General features: G+C 39.5%; 1 long non-coding RNA gene across 1 annotated transcript; it reads right to left on the reverse strand.

The window, feature by feature from the left end:
- Positions 1–17220: 17220 nt before the first annotated feature.
- LOC140924471 (uncharacterized) lies at positions 17221–21393 on the reverse strand. The gene is made up of 3 exons (XR_012164288.1): positions 21158–21393; positions 19458–19601; positions 17221–17620 (listed from the first exon to the last, which is right to left on the reverse strand). It is a non-coding gene; the product is annotated as an uncharacterized lncRNA (long non-coding RNA).
- Between the last annotated feature and the right edge of the window lie 529 nt (positions 21394–21922).

The following is a 21922-nucleotide window of genomic DNA, read 5'->3' on the forward strand; positions in this document are numbered from 1 at the left end:
TATTAAGCGGACAGTAGCCAAAGTCCCCAAATTTATTTACTTTATTTACTTTAAAGAAAAGATATAAATCTCTGAGGGATGTTCTAGTCTATTCAAGTCACATTTCACAAGCTCATGATTTTGTTTGGCCTGTCAATACCGCATTTCCTGGCGTTTGATGAGGAACAACATAATGTTGTTGTGATTAGCTCTTTCCACTGTCGGAACACGAAGCCTCAACTGGGAACCATTCTATTTATAAATCAGGAAAGGGTTGATTCCAAGTGCTTGTATGGGAGATGGAGCCTGCGTGCCATAGGCTCCTCACAGGGATGAATGGGCTGACTAGGATGACTGGGATGATTGGGATGACTAGGATGACTGGGATAACTGGGATGACTGAGATCACAGAAATGACTGGGTTGACTAGGATGACCAGGAAGACTGGGATGAGTGAGATGACTGGGATGACTAGGGATGAGTGGGATAAATGGGGTGACAGGAATGACTGGGATGACTGGGATGACTGGGAAGACTGGTATGACTAGCGAGATGACTGGAATAACTACCGGTACATGTAGGATGACCAGGATGACTACAATGGAGGTCAAAGTGTCGGGACCTTTTCAGTGATATACCGGTAAGTAAAAATAGCAACCCATCCCCTTCCACCCCAAGCAAAGTTGAATTTTGAGCAAATGGGTAGAAATGACTGCTTTTTTTGGCCACAACAATGCTGGGGCCAGCATTCCACAAGTTGCTCGGCAACTTTTTTTGTTCCTAACAACTTTTTGTATCCTGAGCAATTTTTCTAGTTTTCTAGCAATTTTGAGATATTGGAATAGCCTTTAGTGGTTAAATCAAATTGGCCTTTCTTAAACATTTAACAATATTTTAGTAGAAAATTTATGAATTTCCTGTAAAAAAGAAGCCAGATCCTCCTCCCTGGGGCAGATCATGGGTGCAAGATGCATGCAGCCAGGCCACTAGGTCAGTGGTTTTTAAAAGATCATTCAAAATGGCTGACGAAGCCTGCCTCATGTGAAGAAGGTCATTCAACAATTTTATTGGCTTATACTAGAATTTTTACAAGATTAATTTTGATATTGAAAGGAGCCCATGACTATGAGGCCGTGGGCTCCTGATATTGATGCATAGTCTTTACTCAAAAATTTTTGGTTTTAATTGAGGACAAAGTTATTTAGCAACGCCCCAAAATTGTACAAAAATGATTAGAAATTCTTTATTTTGTTTTACAATTTGCATATTTTTCAAATAATATCAAATAAAGGTAGAGGGTAGCAAAAAATTTGTCTTTTGGGACAAGTTTTAACCAACTTTCGTCACAAAAAGCAACTTTTAACCTTTTGGGGGCAACTTTATAGCTACTTTCTGAGAAATTACCGGAAACGTTTTTAGAAATTTCACGCAACTTGTGAAAAGCTTTAACTAGGGATGACTGGGACGACTTGGATGACTGGGATGCCTAGGATGACCGTGACGACTAGGAATGACTGGGATGACTAGGGATGATTGAGAAGGCAAAGATGACTGGAATGACTCATCATGGCTGGGATGACTGGAATGACAAGGATAACTGGGATGACCATGATGACTGGGATGACTCATCATGACTGGGATGACTAAGATGGCTGGGAAGACTAAGATGACTGATGACTGAGATGACTAGGAGGACTAGAATGACTTAGATGACTAGGGATGACTGGGATGACTGAGATGAATGGGATGACTAGGGTGACTGGGATGACTAGGATGACTGAGATGAATGGGATGACTAGGATGGCTGGGATGACTAGGATGACTACAATGATTGGGATGTCTAGGATGGCTGGGATGACCAGGGATGACTGGGATGACAAGGGGTGACTGGGATGACACATCATGACTAGGATGACTGGAATGACAAGGATTACTTGGGATGACTAGGATGACTGAGATGACTGGAATAACTAGGATGAATGGGATGACTGGGAAGACTAGGATGACTGGTATGACTGAGATAGCTGGGATGACTGGGATAACTAGGATGCCTGGGATAACTGGGATAAATGGGATGGTTAGGGATGACTGGGACGACTTGGACGACTTGGATGACTGGGGTGACTGGGATGACTGGGGTAACTGTGAATTGACTAGGATGGGATTGGGGGGGTGGTTGGAGGACTTGCAGAAAAACGTACAAAATAACTGGGAGGGTTCAAAATTTTAAGGAATAAAATCTAAAATCACCATAGCCCCCACAGGCCATCTACACAAATAACTAACCCATATTGCTGAAGTTGATTACCTTGTCTTCAGGGTTGCCTTTTCTTGCTGATCTTGATATCTAACAGTCATCCCAGTCTGTTGTCATGCAGGTTGCCAGGGTATTCCTCTTCAATGTAGTCAGTCACTAAAAAAGATAATATTTTTTATTAGTGATAAAAACTAATTTGACGTAACTTTTTAAACAATATAACCAATAAGCCACTTTAAAAGTTAAAAGATATTATTGTTATCATTATTATTATCATCATCATTAATATTTTATCATAGCTTAGCTTGTTTAAAACAAAGCTGTGATAAAGGTGGATGTTTGAGGGACTGATGCAACGCTGTCATATTCAATATGAACAATGAATGCATCAATTTATTTAAAGAAAATGAAGAAATGATCGTCGCAGTGAACACAATTCATGCAATAGCTTAAAGAAGCCTGAAAAAAAAAATTAAGGCCTTCAACGGGGTTTGAACCCGAAACCTCGCGATACCGGTGCGATGCTCTACCAACTGAGCTATGAAGCCACTGACGTTGGGAGCAGGTCATATGAACCCACAGTATTATTGTGGGTTCATATGGTGGGTTCATATGTTGCCGTGATTTATTTCATAAACAATTAACAATTTATTTAATGAGCTTCGTCCCTTTTTTCACTGCAAAACGAATTCAGGGGACACCTCTATTAAAGGAGCTGTGTAAAGGAAGTCTGATTCATTTTGTTAACATTATCATTATTTACTTGTCCTTATTTACAAAGGAACTTAACTTTAACAAAGAAATTCCGGCAAATGACTAAAAAAGACAACTTCATATCAAACAAATATTCCTCCCAAGCATTTTTTTCAAACAACAAAAATGAACTTTGAAGAATTGTTTTAATTTTCAAAAACCACAGTTGCAAATCTGTTTCAACCTTCTTAAAATTTTTCCATCTGTGCCTTCTTTTGTATATCCTGTGTTATGTACACCTTTTCAACAATTTTGAGACGATATTTTAGTATCACATGGGTCACACTTTGGAAAAGTTTTCATCTATGCCGGCTAAAAAACCACCAAAAAGTTGAAACCGCAACCAGAAAAGAAAACTTTTAGTCCAACCAAGGAGGATTGCATTAGTGGGAGTTAATTGTCTTTGCTTTGACACAATGAGAACTGAAGAAGGCCATTCGTCAAAGGATCCTTTTCCTCCATTCCCAGTTTAAGAGGATGGGACAGATAAAAAAGACAAAGTGCTTGGCTGCGAAGAATGCATTTGTCTCAAAGAATAACAAGCCTGTGAAGTGCTCGATCATGAAGACGGGTACTGGTTTGCTTGCAGTAGAGGGTTTTAGTAAAAACCTTAAAATGGTGAGGTATTATAAGCATGTGAAGTCCTTGCCTGTAGAGAGTTTTCAAAAAACTTTGAAATGGCAAAGGATAGTTGTAGCCTCTCATCCGTCCACAAAAGCGAGAAGGTCTGAAAATTTGGCTGTGTTTATTTCAAATTGATCGTGTTTCAAATTGATCACGTATCATTGACAAGCGCTGACAGTTACCACTGTGATTCCTATTGTTTAACTCGAGTTTTCCAAAATCCGCCTGCCCCACCCAAGCAGCATGGTGTCTTTGATGTTTTAGCCGATTTTTCAAAGTTTTTTTCAACCTGAAAACTTGGGGTAGCACTTAGTTATGTCCATCAATGACAGATTTCTACCACAGGGTAAACAATTTGGTGACAGCCCCCACTGTTTAAAGTTCAATAAAAAATGTTGTGACACATTGACACATACCACCGGAGACCTCGTGGGTATCTACTAATAACCGGTTTCACTGTTATTAACCCTTTGAGTCCCGATAGTGACCAACATCAATTTTCTCCCATAATATCCATACATTGTCAAGAGACTAGGTTATGAGAATTAATAAAATGATCACCTAAGAGAAAATGCTTTGATCTTTTGTCAAATTCTCTAAACTCATTCTTTAAGGAAATATATAGAGATCAGTTTGGAGAATTTGTATGTGGATATTGGGGCTTAAAGGGTTAATTGTACCAGAGGATGGGGATTGATGTCCTCTCCAGGAACTAAGCTTAATCTCAGGGGCACCCAACGACAATTTTCAGAAAATATCTGTTCAGAAGATGATTTGCGATGTAGAACTTTCAGGGCATTTGTTGGAAAATTTCTTGCTTGCCTGCCTCTCCTAGGATTTTCAAACATCTAAAAAATGGTATAATTCCCCATTTTTAACCGACTTTTCGGGAGCCTTTTTTCTGGCCGAAATTTTCGAAAAGGTAATTTTTGATCCCTATAATTTTCAGATCACTAGACTTTCAGCTAGGAAATCCGAACAGATGAAAAATTTCTAGGGGATAAAAATATGCCTATATGTACCGTTTAAATACTAAAATACGTTTAACAATGCTATGTTTCAGTATCTTCTCGTTAATCTTCTAACAACAAATTTACTTTTAGATTAATTAGATTGTAGACTATTTCATTGTTATTATTATTTATTTATTTATTCATTTGTTTATTTATTCATTTTTATATATAATATTTTAACATTATTAATGTAATTTTATAGTGAATATTTATTGTACGAATATTATCAAATTTAATCTTAAGCTTATTACATAGATTTGATTAACTAGGTGTCCCCGATTAGTTGGCTACTTGTGGCCAGCTAGAAGATTTTGAAACGTTAATAAATTTGTTCATTCATTCATTCACTCAACTATAATATAAATATTACTTGCTAAATAAAAATTATGCAAGGGTGCATACTGTACCTCACAAGACTGGTTTGATCACCCCTTCTGTCATGCCACGTCCAATTTTTATGCCATAAGTAACGCCAAGTGTTGACGGATTAGTTAAAGAAACGATGAAGGTCAAAGACGAGTTCTTCAAGTCTAGAAAATATCATTTTGAGACCAATTTAACTACACACGCGTTACATGTAGTAACTCGTCGCCATATTGGTTTCTTCTAGAACCCAGTCTCATTCTGGCGCGTGAGTCTCGCGCGCCGGCTGTACAGCACTGTTTCCCGCTCGAGTACCCGTTTCTCAAGTTCTCGAGTGCAGGTTATTTCCCATTACTTAACTTAAAATATTAAACTATGAGCTTTAAATCGGGATAAGAGATCACGTATGGATACCTTTTCTAGCAACAGTGTTGGTTCCATCGAAATAGTCAAACGTGCAATTGTGCCAAGGCGTGTGACACACTCGCGCTTCTCTAGTGAAGGCGCGAGGGCGGCGTCTGTACGGGCGCCGCGCAACCCTGAATCTCAGCCGCCTCCTCGCTCGCTACTAAATCACTCGGGAGAGAGGCTCTCTCCTCTCTCACTGAGTGACTCAGCGGGGGAGGAGTTGGCTGAAATTCAGACTAAATATAGGAGGAATTTCTTATTTTTACCAGTAATCACAGGTTAACCCCTTTGCAAAAATTCACTATTAGGCAAAATGGAAAGCCAGTACTTGCCTAAAAGATGGTCTAGGAGGACAGGCTTTCGTACCTATCTAAACCATATCCAAACATCATTTCTGAGCCAATTACGACTAAAAACAATAAAAAGGGATGAGAATTTTTGCCCCGAAATCATGGGATAACCCAGCCGTTTGGAAAAATCCAAGATGTAGCATAGGAAAAATCATTATCTTTATAAATAGGAAGCCTTCTAGTTATCTGTCTGAAACATCACTGAAGACATTTTCCAGGCCTATTTGGCTAAAAACAAAAAAGGAAAAGCAAATTATCAGCCCTAAACCCTTTGGAAAAATCTAAGATGGCGTTAAGGTAAAAACTATTTTTATGAAGCGCTTAGAAGGAATTCTTACCTATCCAAAACATCTCCAAACATCATTTCTACGTTTTTTTGGACCCCGTATTTGGACATTAAACAAACAACGAAGTAATATGAAATTTTGGCCCTAAATCATAGGTTGACCACTTTGCCCAAATTCAAGATGGCTACTAGCCAAAATGGATATATATTTTACTTGCCTTAGTCTAAGAGGACCTCTCGCCCACCCTTAACATTTCTAACTAAACCATCATCAACCCCTTACCTAGTTTCCTTCCTACTTGTCCCCTCTCTCGCTACTGGTGTTAGGCGCTTGGAAGTAGTGGACGCAAGAAAGAACGGGCGCGCGAGAGGGAGAAACGCGGGGGGCTCCCTCTTCCCTCGCGTGTCTCCGCCTCGTGCGCCCGTTCTTTCTTTCGCCCACTACTTCCAAGCGCCTGCTACGCAGGCTATCGGTGTTACAGAGATATGGGCATCCCCATTCCTAAAATCCTTGTGATATGGGCATCCCCTTCTCATATTACCTTAACGATTTGGATGAGCAGGGTAAGGGTTACAGGGGATGCCCATATCACTGGGATTTTGGGAATGGGGATGCCCATGTCACTGTTACACCGGGGGACCGTGAGTATGAGAGGATTCCGGGCATGATATTGCAACTATAGGCCTATTTTGACTATTTTGATCCCAAATTATGGGTTAATCCCTCCTGAAAAATCCAAGATGGTGACAAGGGAACAATGAGGCCTTCTAAGCTATCCATAACACCACAGAACATCCACACGGTTTTGAGGCAAAAGGACGACAATATACCGACAGCTAAGGTAATTCAACGTTTATTTAACATTGATCATATACATACTTAGCGTTATATCGTTGTAGGTAATGCAAACGGGAAATCCAGTTCATTTACTATAAAATAACGACTGGTTACACACACACATTGTGTGGGCCCCCTGTAATAACACATGTAGTAAAAACCCTTGATTTCAGAAGTCCACTCAAATCTCTAATGTGGAGAGGCCAATGCCAGACACAATAGACCTCATTCACGATACCCACCATCTTTTTCACGCGCTTTAGGATTGATGGGATAAAAGCAATGTCACGATGTATTTCAGGGGGGCAAGCAAAAGGTGCCAGTGCGGGAAATCGCGGTCGACTTTGTCTATTCTTTCAACTCAAAACAAAACGACGATTTAATGGTCATGCAGAATGTACGGTTTGAGTTTCGACAAAACTTACGTCATTATTGCTTGCTGTGAGGACATCTACGGTCGCTACTGTATCCAAAACAGTAAAAATGATCACTTCTACCCATAATTTGCCATTATCGTCTTTAATATAAAAAGTTGTTCATTTTTTGTTGTCAAGAATAAACAAACGCGACCGCGAATTTTTGTATTGGCTGATTTTATCACTTGTTTGCCCCCTGAGAAGCCATCGGTCCTTAAGCGCGTGCAAAGATGGTGGGCATCATAAATAAGGCCTTTTACAGGTGATAAAACTAAAACACAGACAGCAACTGTGGTGCTGACTGCTGAGGGTCTGGGGCCAAGCTAGGGACCACAGGTCTACCAGGGTGTTTCTCGAAGTTGGTTTGCTTCTGTTTTGTGGTGTGGCTATTGTTCAGTATCGTATCGTCCCAAGATTGACCAACATCAATTTTCTCCTAAAAACATCAGCAGATCATCAAGTCGAGTAAAGGTTATGAGAATTACTAAATTGATTATCAAAGGGAGAATGCTTTGATCTTAAACCAAATTCTCTCAACTATTCTTGAAAGAAATGAATGGAGATCAGTCTGGAGAATTTGTATGTGGATCTTGGGACTTAAAGGGTTTTATCTTTGCTCCCTCTCTCCGTTTTTCTTTCTTCGGGGAGAGTGTTCGGCTACACGTAAGCTACTAGTCTAGTGAACTAAAAAATGGCGTTGTCAGCAGGATAAATACTGCGCAAATTTCTCTCTGTTCTCCTCGCCATCTGTGGAAAGATTGTAAATTTCAGAAATCTTACAAGCGAGAAGTCGCCGTCCGACGGCGACTTCTAAATAGTGAAGATAGTTTTAATGTTCACCTGTCAAAGTAAATTGGAATTTGGAAATGATGAGGAGGAAACCGATCGAAGTACCCGGAGAAAAACCTCTCGGAGTAAAGGAGAGAACAAACAACAAACTAAAATTGCAGCTGGCACTCAAACAACATAGACAAAAACAATGAACAAGAAACAGTAAGACCAAAAGTTCAACTTACTGCATTTCATTTATTTCTTAGCCTTACATAAGGTTGCCGGATCATAATCCCAGAATAACAGAAAGTGGTTTCTTTCAACGTCAGTGAAATAGCTACCATCGCTAAGAACCTGGGCAGGTGCTTACCATTTATACCATTCTGTTGAAAATATCGTACTTTGACTATCAACAATTAAATTTGGCAAGGCAAGCTAAAGCACCGCTAGAAAATATAGCCAGAATAGTTACAGAGACCGAAGAGAGCATAAAAGTGAATGATTCTCACAAAGGAAGGGTCAGTATTTTCTGAAGTTTTCCAGATAGAAAGGCACGAATTTCTTCATTTTCCATTCGTAATATGCGGTTTTCCCACGTAAATGGTAAGTACCTATGGCTACATGTATTTCCCCCTTTTTTTTCTAATTAACTAAGCCGCTTGCGAACATTTTGTTGTTTACTAGATTCAACAACCTGGCTTTCCGGATTAGTCTCTAGCTAACATTCCACTCTTGTCCGGCACGGAGATGCATCTAGCAGGTCGACACTTGCAGGTCTTTATCTCCACAAAGTTGGTCATTCGGGTTTCCCCGTTCCGGACATTTCGCACAACATTGAAACGCTCAACGTCCTCTGGCTGGCACCAATTATAAGAGGACTTGTAGCCTTCCATACGTGACAGTCGAGACGGAGTCATAATGGCCCCTGCATTGAGTGAAGTTGTTCTTGCGTAGCGAAGTGTAATTCGATTAGTCTCGGTTTTTATCCAGCTTATAAGTTTCAAAGCTGTACAGCTTCCTGTAGTTTTGGAGAGGTTGTAAATTTGGTACAGACTGGCTCTGTGAATCAAAAGAAAGCATTGTTTTAAAACTAGGCGTCGCTATAGAGACCTTTGAACTGGAGGACAGGGGCCGCGACAACGAGGACGTAAGCTAACTTTAACTTTTTTCGCGTATTCTCAAAATTAACCACCACGTAAAAGTTTATGTTACTTTTTTTTACCATGAAAGTTAACAGGGTTAATTTTATTGAAGGAAGGTAAGGGCCCTCTCCCGATCGCAAAATGGTACAACTTCAAATATGTGATAACTTGTCGCAACTACGACATTCTCGCTAAATCTCATAAATCTCGTAAAAGTTCTCGACTATAACACTTTTCCCCGCCGAAATGATACTGGTTTATGCATCTCGTTCTCGTAGTTGTAGTAGTTGTACTAGTCTTACAATCGAAAGGTCTCTACTGTCTCCACCTAACTACTAAATCACCTGGCAAATCATGTCACTTCAGACTTAAGGTTTGCCACCCTCCCCCCTCCCTCCCCCCCCCCCCCCCCCACCACCTCTCCTTTTTGTGATGAAAGTTGCTTAAAAGTTACCCAGAGAACAAAATTTTTTTGTTACCCTCTTCACTTATTACTATTTGAAAATATGTCAATTAGAATAATAAAATAAAGAATTTCTAATCATTTTTGTACAGTTTTAGGGCGTTGCTAAATAACTTTGTCCTCAATTAAAAACCACAACATTTATGAGTAATAATAACAACAACTTTATTGACTTTATCTTCGACATGAAGATTTCAGTACCAAAACAGTCAACACAATGACAAATGAAACATAGTAAAAGAAAAGTTAAGTAAGAAAGAAAGGAACAACAACTTTATATTGAATATTATCGTAAAAGAAAAATTACTTGGCTATGTACGCCTTCTACGCTACTCGTATGGTAAGAAAGTTAAATTAGAGTTCGGATTTATAACAATTTAGAATATTTTCAATATAAGAGGCACCGTGAGTAAAGACTACGCATCAATATCAGGAGCCCATGGCCTCATGTAGTCATGGGCTCCTTTCAATATTAAAATTAATCTTATAAAAATTCTAATGTGAACCAATAAAATTGTTGAATGACCTGCTTCACATGAGACAGGCTTCGTCCGCCATTTTGAATTTTCATACTCAATGTTGACCCTACATTTAAAACTATCTATGTTCGGAAGTACTTCATTCCTTCTGCAACTCCATAAGTAAATTTCCCCAATAAGTATTAGGTAATTTAGTAAAGGATTCAGTTCTTAAAACCCCAATCAAAATATTCTAGTTGAAATTGTTGTTTTCTCGGAAGCAAATAGTTATAGTTCAAACTTTTTCCGGAAAGAGAATGAATAAGGACAGCAACAAAAGAGATGGTTAATCGTTTCCGGCTCCTGTTTACAGAAAGAACAGAAATCATTCGTCCTATATCCAGTCCTAAACAGCTTTAAATTGGTGAAGAGTATATTATTAAGTATTTTGAATTGAAAGGCTTTAACATAAGGTTCAAACGCAACAGAATGAGGTAAAAGAAATGAGCCTGCCTAAGTTCTTCATCAGATAAATTAAAGTTGATTTTCAATCTTCGTGAATAATTTGGAAAACACGCCTTTTTTTAAAAAAGAGTGTAATAAACTCTTGATTTCTTTGTTGTTATATCAAATACATCTTTGTTGATTTTGAATAATGGTGCAGAGTTAAATAGAAGTATTGTTATCAACACAGATAGTGTCTTTTAGACCGGGCGGTATTGAGTGCCGCGTACTGGTCCATTCAAGGAAGTTCGTTCTTCTAACATCTATCCCAACCGATTCATACGACTCTACGTTGTTAAGATGAAAACATAGCTCCGCAATAACTCCATTGGAACGCTTGCTACGCAGGCTAGCCATGGGCGATGTGGAAATGGTGGATATCAAGATAGGATAACGCTCGCTTGTGGATATATAAAAAAATGCGCTTTCCATTGGAAACTGGGAGGATGCCGAAGGGGAAGCGCGGGCCTTTTCCGAGGAAAAAGCCCTGAGTACAAGTTTCTTCGTTTCCTCAGTAACCGCTGGAAAATTGAAAAGGAGCCCATGTATCTAATTTCTCCTTTATGAATGTCATTGCAGAAAATCGTAGAGGTAGTGGCCAAATTAACATATACATCTATATCGAGCCGGATTTATGAAAACCGCACCAGTGGGCTCCTGGAGGCCACACGCCTTAAACTGACTCAGCTAAGGTAAATATTGTCAAGAAACTCAGCTCTTACCCATGGTTCTTTTAAGGTGACTCTCTTCTTGGTTCCTGATTAGCAAAATAAACATTTAAGTCCATCAAAAAGACACTCTGTACTTAGCCATAAACTCTAGCTGCTTGAAGGCTCTAAATGACAGAGGATGCTTGAGACTTAAATAAGTTCTAAGCAGAGAATTCAAGGTTAAATCACCCCCCTGCCTTCCTCCCCCCCCCCCCCCCCCCAGCCTAGCACGCGCTAGAGGGGAATGCTTTCATTGGTCAATGGGCATTAAGCATTAAAAGAGTTTGACATGACAAACTAAAGGCAGACATGACGAGTGCACTGACTCTCCCAGAGCAAGACTAACGGACAGTACAACGCTTTTGCAGCACCCTACCCCCCTAGGGATTGACATGGAGGCCCCTTCCCAGCCCATGGCGAATAATTAGCTCAGGGACTGAGCTTGACAACGAGACCAACCAGGACAGCAAGCCCCCTATTTTTTTCTCACCGCAGTGACCAGAAACCTGGCTATCGCCAGGCTCCTGTGCGAATATTCTGGTCCGTTTTGAGGTATGTTTTCAAAAATTCGGCTAGATATACAGTATACGCCGGGAGTATATGTTATTTGCCAATGGAGCCGCAACAGCTAGCGTGGAGATTTTGAGAGTTGCCACTGGAAAAATTTTCTGACTATAATTCTGGACAATGATAATGTAAGGCTACCAGATATTCCTCTCCCCTCATCCCCGAAATCAGGAGATGAAAATTTTTCGCGACTTCATCCTTTTTTCGTGAGTGGCGGGGGGTGAGGGGTGGGGGGTCATCTGAAGAGGTTGTCTTCTCCATTATACTGGCTCTCATGTAGGCTCGTCTACCAGCCGCTCTTTATCTGACAAAATAATAATAATGAATAATAATAAGGAATTTTTCGTGAGTTTAGCATCAAATCATCTTAAAATTCCAAAAGAATCACAAAAATTTCACCGATCAGATGCCCGCGAGCAAATTGGCCAAGTTCTCTCTAGGGGGGGCAATGAGTCAAGAAAACAACAAAATCGTGTTATTTTAGTCGTCTCGAGGGACTCGAATTTCAAGTGTCGCATTGCTCCTTGTATTAAAAGGTCACTTGATATATAGTGCAGCATTTGAGTGACCAACCAACGGGGTTTTTATCGTCAGCGCATAAACGCTTGAATCAAAAGGATTCCCTCGTTCGGTCACGACTAAATCTTGGTGAGTAATGATTCAAAAATAGGCAGTTTTTCTCGTACTATCCATTAGCTAAGATGTTATGTTCCGCTTACCTGTGAATTGAAGCCTAGCTACGCCAACGCGTTCACTAACGACAGCCAGTGACTGTTACAATGCCCGCCAAAACCATGTTACATTCAAACACAGCCGTTTACAAGCAGTCCGCTTTCAATGCTATTTTGTTTTTTGCAAGGGGTTTTACGCCAAACTACTACCAAAGTGTTTTTGCCAAAGAATACGTGTTGAATTCAGCGATTAACCAAGTGTAGAAATTATTTGAAATTCAAATTTTCTCTTAAAAAAACAAAAACAAAAAAAATCATAAAATCTCGATTGCGCGACAGAGCAAGGAAGTATTCCACCACTGCATGCTGCACGTTGCACGAGGCCAAACGACAATTCCTTTATATTTTCATTTTTCCAGTATATCTAATCACATTGTGCTGTCAGACAATGGCGAGTGTTTCAGGTGTTTATACCGTAGGTAGAGGAACGAAGAGGCGCGAATCTCATGCGTGTCGTGGAAGTCATACTTAACATTTTAAAATTTTAATGCGGAATGGTCAGTAGACAGTGAAATTGTTTAGTGAAGCGGTACTCCCTATAATGGGATAATGGGCCTTTTTAAAGATACTCCGCCCTACAAGGGTTGTAAAGAGTTATAGAAAAGATTAAGAGTAAAGAAAACTGCTATCGATTGACTTCATTCTGGAAAATCGAAAGAATAATGCGGAATATCCTGTTCGATTGACCTGCTTTTCTAATTCCGGAAAAAACGGGGCATATTCTAAGCATTCTTCTCCAGTTCTGCTTGGATTAAAATTAAAAAAACGGAATAATGACGTCATTTTCCTTTTATTACTACAACATATCATAGAAAACTGCGGAGGTCGTCGGTGACAATGAACGCAAATGGGACGCTTTTCTACACGAGGCAAGCGAGAATGCTGGGAGTAAGGGAAGTGCGTTCCAAGGAAAAAAAGCGGCAGGTTGCCTGATTGAAAAAGTGTTTTTGAATCTTTAATATGCCATGAGGTATTCGTTGCTGCGTTCCAAAGACGAGAACACTTGATCGCGGCAGGAGCACCTCGCGATCGTGATCGCAGATTGGTTATCATTTTCAGCAGTAAAACCATTCTTGCTGACGTTGCATTTTAACTTGCATTATCAGCAAGTTCGAAGTTAAGTTTCAGTGGTGGTCTGTTAAAGCTTATTTTTTGTCGGCTTATGCCTTTAAGATGAACAATGTGGTTTTTTTTTTAAGTGAGCCAGGCGAAACAATAATTGAGGCTGAGGCCTTGTATTCATTCCCAGGGTTCTCTCCTACTCGTCCCTACGGAGCACGAACTAGGAACAAGGTTGAGGTGAATCCATGGAACGAAAATAAGAACAAAACTACGGTATATTGCAAGTCGAACCATTAACCATGAAAGTAGCTATTAGAAAAGGCGTTTCCATTTCCGTCCGCAGATATGTCTTGCAAAACTATTTTTAGCAAGTTTATTTACGTTTTTTTGTTTGGTTGTTTGTAATATTGGTTTTATTTAGTTGACGAACTTTTAACCCTTTTATAAGCTAAGTGCTCTTGGCTAATGACCAGATTCATTTTAATGAGCCTTGAGTTTATTCAAGCGACGGATTTTGCTACTACGAGAAAAGAATGCTTAACGACCACTTAGATGTTTTTGTTTTTTAATCAATTCATTTTTCAAACATAGACTGTCACTGAGGATTTTGCATGTCACGTCTTTTCAATCAACCAGTTTTTAAACCTCCCCAATGTTGTGATTCACGTATTTTTGAAAATGGTGAAACGTGAATCAACATTGGGGAGGGCATAACGTGACAGGTGTTTCAACAAATGTGACGAGTATTGTAGTAATACACTCCTAAAAATTTCCTTTCTCACCTTTCCTCTCTTTCAACTTATTCTGACTTTAATCAAAACTATTTTTGGCCTGCATAACAAAAGCATGCAAACATCAAAATGTACCAATCAGAGCTCGAAGCCTGTTGTCCGGAGTGGCAAGCGCGGGAAACGAGTGGGAACAAGTGACGATCAGTTTCTTCTCAGACTCATTAATAATTCATAAAGAAAATTCAAAGGAAATTAATGTTTAATGAGTGTTTGGATATCAGATGAAAAACTGCTCATTTTTGCATCCTTAATTTCTCCTTCAAAAATGATTTTGTTTGAGAAGAAATATCAAACATTCGACACAGTGTTTCATCACCAGATGAAACAACTCGAAGTTCGTCAAAAATACTCCGCTGCGCGTCGTATTTTCAACTCTCTTCTCGGTGTTTCATCTGGTGATGAAACACTGCGTCTCATGTTTGATATATTACGTTTTGCACCTGATTGGTTAAGAAAATGCGAGAGATTTTTAACCAGTCAAGAGAGGTAGAAATGCAATACCAAAGAATGGCCAAATTACCAAACACTTAATAAGGAAAGTTTTAAACGATTTAACGTGCATTTTTCGTTTCAGTTTCAGTCATGAAGGTGTCTGTTTTGTGCTGCTGTGTTTTGCTTCTTGCCTCCCTCCACTCATGCCAATCCTACAATCCGTTTGCCCAGTTTGGTGTCTACTGCAATCGGGAAGCTTATAGACAAGAGGTCACCAAGAAAGGCTGTGATTCGAAGTACACCCAAGTAAAGGCCTGCCTTGGTACATGCGCGTCATACGCAATTCCACTGTCCCACCCGCCTTATTTTAAACGAAAGTGTGAATGTTGCAAGCCGTCCCTCACCAGTGTGAAAATTGTAAGCCTGGAAAACTGCGACCCAGGGGTCTCCCCCTTAGTACAAGTGGAATCAGCAGAAAATTGCCAGTGCCACAGCTGTTCGTAACAACGGATGAGAGCCACTGTTTTGTGAAAATTTTGAGCGGTAGATGAAACGTTAATTACACGCTTGGAAGCTTGTAACTTGTTAGTATCACGATATATTTTGTGCTAGAAGCCCCTAACGCGACTGTTCCTATACCTTGTAAGAAAATTTTGTGTAAGAATGTGAACCTTGTATGGCCTAATATGAGATCACAGTAGAAAAATAAATTTTAAAAAGTAATTTTAAGACATCAAGTAACGAAAATTTCTTGTCTTCTTGTATTTTTTATCGATCGCTTGAAAGAAGTTTCTTGACTCCAACAGGAAAGTAGCAAGCGAACAGCAGACGTATTTCCGGTCGTCGCTCCTCTCCTACCGGAAATACGTCAGCTGTTTGCAGGCCAACAGGAAAGCCGTTAGAGGCAAAAAATATAGATGGTCATGGTATTAAAACCACTGAAAAAAGTGGGCCATTGTGGGTGGTCTGTGCAACTGAATATTGGACAGCAACGCGCGAGCCAAACCACCCCTTAAAGGGATCATCAAAGATTTTCATTTTTTAGTTACAGAAGTAGTCAGGGTTGAGTTGTTCGAACCCCTGTTCACTCTGATCTTGGGTTATCTGCTAACATAGTATACGACTTGTCATTGTCAAAATTTTCGCTGATCGGCCTTTAAACAACTCGGCCCAAAACTAAGGTACATAGCCTATTGCAGGCGTTCAGATTTTGGGGACAGCGCAAAGAGATGATCATGTATTTGATCGCCTGGTAAGGTACACCCAACTTGGACCCACTACTACGGAAAAACGCTTACGCTAGTGAGGATTTTATTTACGCTCGCCTTTAATTCCGTACCATGAAAAGATGGCTCCTCATTTGCATAGACCTCTCTTTCTCCCTCTTTCTTAAACATTGGGAGAAAATACGTATAAGATTTAAAATGCCCAATATAGAATCAGTTTATATTAATTATTAGGCCAAACATCTACTTCATATCCACGAGGCTCCACATCGGATGAATGGTGTCTTATTAAGCCTTTTCGACAGTAGGGCAAGGGTTGGTACAAAATGGGCCCTTTGCATGATACGGTCGCATGGTACAAAACACACCTTGCTGTAGGGCAAACGACGCAGAGCGGTAACAAAAACACAAAGAGATTACATCATTCAAAAAGCTAAGTCCTTATTTTTCAAGCTCCCACTGGTCATTTGCCATCCAGCAAGGTATATATATATTTATTTTTGTTCTTTTTGTACCATATGACGTATCGTGATAAAGCCCGTTCTCTTTTTACCAAACATGGCAAGCAAACTGTTTTCGAAAGAAAACATAACCTGCTATCAGGCGGCCCTCCTTCCCTTTTGTTTGGGAGACGAATGGAAAAAGGCGCGTTCTTTTTATACTCTTTCCCCGTCCGCCTACTTTCGCGCTTTCTCCGAAAAAAAAAAAAAAAACACCTGATCGCAGGTTAAAAAAAGAAGGACTGCATATTTATGGCGCTGACCTTCACGTCCTTGTTTTCCACAAACGACTTTCTTCGTGAATATGAGTCGTATATTACTCGATAAGCGACGCAATTTATTCGAAAACATATCAAGACCGTTTTGAAAACAAAATATTGTCTTATACTTATTATTTGATGTACAATGTCATGGTCATGTTATTTGTTCACTAGTTGTATGAACTACAAAATTCACATCCCTAGTTCGTCAAACTCTTTTCTACTTTTGAGAAGATCTTTTTCAAAAATTTAACAAAATAACTACACTTGTCTATAAATTATTACACTTTTTGTTGGAATCAAAAACAATGTACATTCCAATTTTTTTTTATCTTAAACCATGACAATCGCACCGCAACCTTCTTGCTCCACGAAAGTAGACAGTTGCGTGACTGATTACGGCTAATTTTGTCCATGAGAACGCTTCTCACTCAGAAAGGCGACTGCAATAGTTAAGTTTAGTCAAATCAACAAGACGCGCATGCGCACTCGGTAACAGTCTCGATGGGATGATAATACGGCACCATTTTGGAGGGATCGGCGTTGTCTTGGCACCAGAGCCCCACGTCCACTTTCTCGGTTCTTATAGGCTGGCAACATGTGCAAGATTTCACTTGATGATATTTGGTTCCGGTTAAACCTGATGGCGTCGAAAATGACAGGCAGGTCCCTAGACAGGTATTGACTGTGACTGAGCGCTGCTGACATCCTACGACCTAACAGGAAACCAAGAAAAAAAAAGAGATTAAGAACATTTTCATTTCAAAAGCATGGAGTATACAGCAGGTGGTGAAGAAAAATCAGAAAGGCCCAAGAGATTCGCGATTTTTCAAGCACGATTTCAAATACATGTCAGACTTAAATTGTGACTAGAGAAATCGGGACTTTTCCGAACGCTAATCTGTATTTTTTTTAGCAGCTTTGCCTTTCCAGATGAAATTTTCCGGATAAGTATATATATAAAAAAATTGTATCCGTCGTTGGTCAAAACTGAAGAGAAAAAAATGCGTTCTCAAATTAAACTGAATCAGTGTGGAAGGGACACAATTTCTGCAGCGTTTTTAAACTTTTCCCGATGTTTTTTGAATTAATTATCATTAGTGACGGGTTTTGTTTAACAACATGATATAAAGGACTATTGTATATGGAAAGCCGGTCTGGCTCCAGTTCAAAAGGTGGATAGCACAATCCACCAGCTAAATCTCTATCCAGCAGTGGATAGCGCAATTAGTGTCTCTAGTACATATCCACTGGATAGTGATTTATCCGATGGATAGCGCTATCCACCTTAGGAACAACTGGGGCCTGGTTAATAAGGATTCTGGGAATGTGTAGTGAGCAGATTTTAAAGAATCCTGGAATCATAGCTTCTCAGTATATTAATACACGCAGACATTCCTTCGGGCTATTGTTTAGCAGTCATGTAGACCTGTCTGGAGTCCGTAGACAACGTTAAGGTGTGACTTTTCATTTGAAACGGCTTCAGCAGTACTTTTCGTGATGCTATTGGTTTTTTAGTCAGATTTTAGAAGATAATAGAATATTTAAAAAACGGCAAACATCGATTTGTACCACGCGACCAAGTTTCCATTTATCTGTCGTTTCACACTGTTCATTACAGCTTCAACAAAAATTAGATGTTTCACGACCACGCCAGTTTAATCCACATAAGAATTAGTTCGGCACAGTTTTCATCTGCTCATTTTCTGTATTGAGAAATCGTCAACTTGAATTAACGTTTGCCTTACTGAAATGTGATTCTAAATCTAGCTAATATTGGTGCTGACACTACTTGAAGTAATATATCAAACATGAGATGCAGTGTTTCATCACCAGTTCTCAAACTCATTAATAATTCATTAAGAAAATACAAAGGAAATTAATGTTTAATGAGTGTTTGGAAATCGGATGAAACACTGCTTAGTATTTGCATCCTTAATTTCTCCTTCAAAAATGATTTTGTTTGAGAAGAAATATCAAACATTCGACACAGTGTTTCATCACCAGATGAAACACCTCGAAGTTCGTCAAAAATACTCCGCTGCGCGTCGTATTTTCAACTCTCTTCTCGGTGTTTCATGTAATATATCAAACATGAGATGCAGTGTTTCATCACCAGATGAAACACCGAGAAGAGAGTTGAAAATACGACGCGCAGCGGAGTATTTTTGACGAACTTCGAGGTGCTTCATCTGGTGATGAAACACTGTGTCGAATGTTTGATATTTCTTCTCAAACAAAATCATTTTTGAAGGAGAAATTAAGGATGCAAATACTAAGCAGTGTTTCATCCGATTTCCAAACACTCATTAAACATTAATTTCCTTTGTATTTTCTTAATGAATTATTAATGAGTTTGAGAACTTTTGTTGACAGTGAAAGGATTATCAATACCACAATGCGTTGCCATGAACGGCTTCTGGCTCGACAGAATTTCTAAACGGGAAACGAGAACTGCTTCAAGAAAGCAAACGAAAGGCAACATGAGCACGCATTTACGCTGAATTAAAGTACATGAATAACTCATTAACAAAGGCAGTGAAGAACCAATACCTGAACTGTGAACGTGTAGCCCCTTACCACACAATGGACGCTGTTTAGAGCTTGCTGCATGGGGTTCGTCGAAGAGGCAGACAGAAAACACGCGACAACCATACACGCGATCACAAACATTTTTGCATTCTTTGCCATTTGTAGCTGAAGAGAAAAAGAGAAACAGTTTTCCCTACGTTAGCAGAAGCGGGAAGTTGTTGTTTGTCTGATAACGATGGTGTGATAAACTGATGCGACTCTTAAAGGGAAAACGTGTTCAAAGGTGTGAAATACCTTCAAAAACGCCCCAGAAAAAAAAAAACAGGGTATCTCACCTATGTGGGAAAAACTAATGCAACCTTAGGCACTAAACTGATCAGAGTTTACCCTGGTTCTGTCTCATTCAATGCTGATGACGATTATAGCAAATCTTAAGCTTTACACTCATGAAAGCCGGATGACGACGGCTGCCGGTTTTATACACGACGATACGATTCATTCAGCGAGACCTCATGGTCTCAACATATACACACTACTACAGTTTTCCTAAGGTTTATCTTCGCTGTATCTTTAATGCTATCTAGTGGAAGTGACCAAGTTAAAATTCGGTCTAAAAATCGCACCCGTTTAAAAAAAATTGGGCTAATTGTGCAACTAGCACCGACAAATCGTAAAAGTTTCGTTTAACCAATAAAAGTTGATTAGTTGATATAGCCAATTTTGCGTTTTACTTCACCAAAGACCCAGCACGGTCACAGTTTTTTTGTCACATCGAAAACCCCCTTCGACAAATCCTAGCCTCTCAGTCCTTGGTTTAAATACAAGATTGTAGGCCAACCGCAGAGTCCGGTTCCATTTCTTTATCCAGTCCAAACGCTGATATGTTCTCTAGTTAATATTAATACCTTTTCCTGTCTAGTCTAGTTTATAGTTCCTTGAAAACCAAACCCTTAAGAGCAGCGTTTACCTATAAAGCTTCAGATATACATATACCTGAATACCTCTTTCAGTCTATGAAAATGGTCCTTTTAGTTTTGCTAGCGCCATCGCGACAAGATCGCTTATTAATTTAGTTATTACGTATTAATTGTGAGAAAAGCGAAAGACACTTACTGTGTGTTGGTTCTAAACCAAGAACACGTACCTTAGAGTTAATCTGTAAAAAGGATATGAGCTGCGTACCTTGTTAATCGCGCGAACGCGCGAGACACGCGGGGGCCGAAGAGTTTTTCGTGCGCACTAAGGTAACACCCTGTTCAACTTGCCCTTATGGAGAGATAAAGGCCTACCAATACTTAAACTTAAACCTACCGGTGTACAGTAGTCGACCTATCTAATGGAAAATATCTAAGAGAAGAACTTACCCCTCTCGCGCGAGTTCCTCGCGAGTGCACAATTGGCAGTATTTTCAATACTCATCAGATTTGTAATGTTCTAGTTTAATACTCTATGGAAACATTAATGCGATGCGTTTGATGTCATTAGACCCAGCCATCTATCTTTAATTTCAGCTTTTTCAAACTTTAAATATTGTCAACGACAGCAAGTATTTCGAAATGCTGATTTACTGTATATATCAATGCCCTGAACCTGTACAACTCATTTTAAAGCCGGCCATCGCCATTCTAAACTACTGTTGTCAGTCTATTCTAACCATTTTAAAAAGCTATAAAATATTGAGAGGCGTTAACATAGTTTAAATCATGCAATAATCTACTCACTCGCTGAAATCTCCAACGGACAGACACAGCAACTGTGGAAACACTGAATTTGTGTCCAATTAGTTGTTTATCTGAACGAAAAGGAGTTTTCCAAATATTCCCTTCGCCAAATAGTACAATCTGTTTGTGCCACAACCTTGGTTGATTGTATTCAGTAGACAGCCACGCTTCGCTCTGCCTTGTTGTGCTTGTAAACTCTCTCGAGTGTGCAACTGTTTTTAACTCATTCAAAATTTACCGGTCACTGCAAAATTTGTGTATCCGGTTTCATCATTTGATGGCCTGTCCCAAACGCCAGTTCGTATTTCACTGACCTTTCACATATTTTTGTGGTCACGATACGGTTACACCCAGCAAAGAAATTAAAATAGAAATGAATAAAGCACACACAGAGAAGCGAGCAGAAATAAATTAGGGTAAAATTGGGATGAAGGATGAAGCACGTTTTGTACAATAATCGATGATTGCTTCCAATTCAGGGTTATACCCAATTGCCTGCTCTGCGGTATTGCCAAAAAATTTTTTTTTTCCACCGCGTCAAAAGAAAACAAAGCACACTCAATGTGAGCAGAGAGAGGTGTGGAGAAAAAAAATGTATTAATTGATTGATGAATATCGAATTAAATTTTTTTTCCCAGTACGGTACAAATTACATGTTTGTAGTGGACAATTCACTGAAGAAAACCGATAAACATCAATTGCATTTGTTAAAAGTTAAAAGCACTGAAATTGTCATTAAAAGCTGTCGGTGGGATAAAGTGTCAT

The sequence above is a fragment of the Porites lutea genome, chromosome 14 (assembly GCF_958299795.1).
Source record: "Porites lutea chromosome 14, jaPorLute2.1, whole genome shotgun sequence".
Lineage (NCBI taxonomy): Eukaryota > Metazoa > Cnidaria > Anthozoa > Scleractinia > Poritidae > Porites > Porites lutea.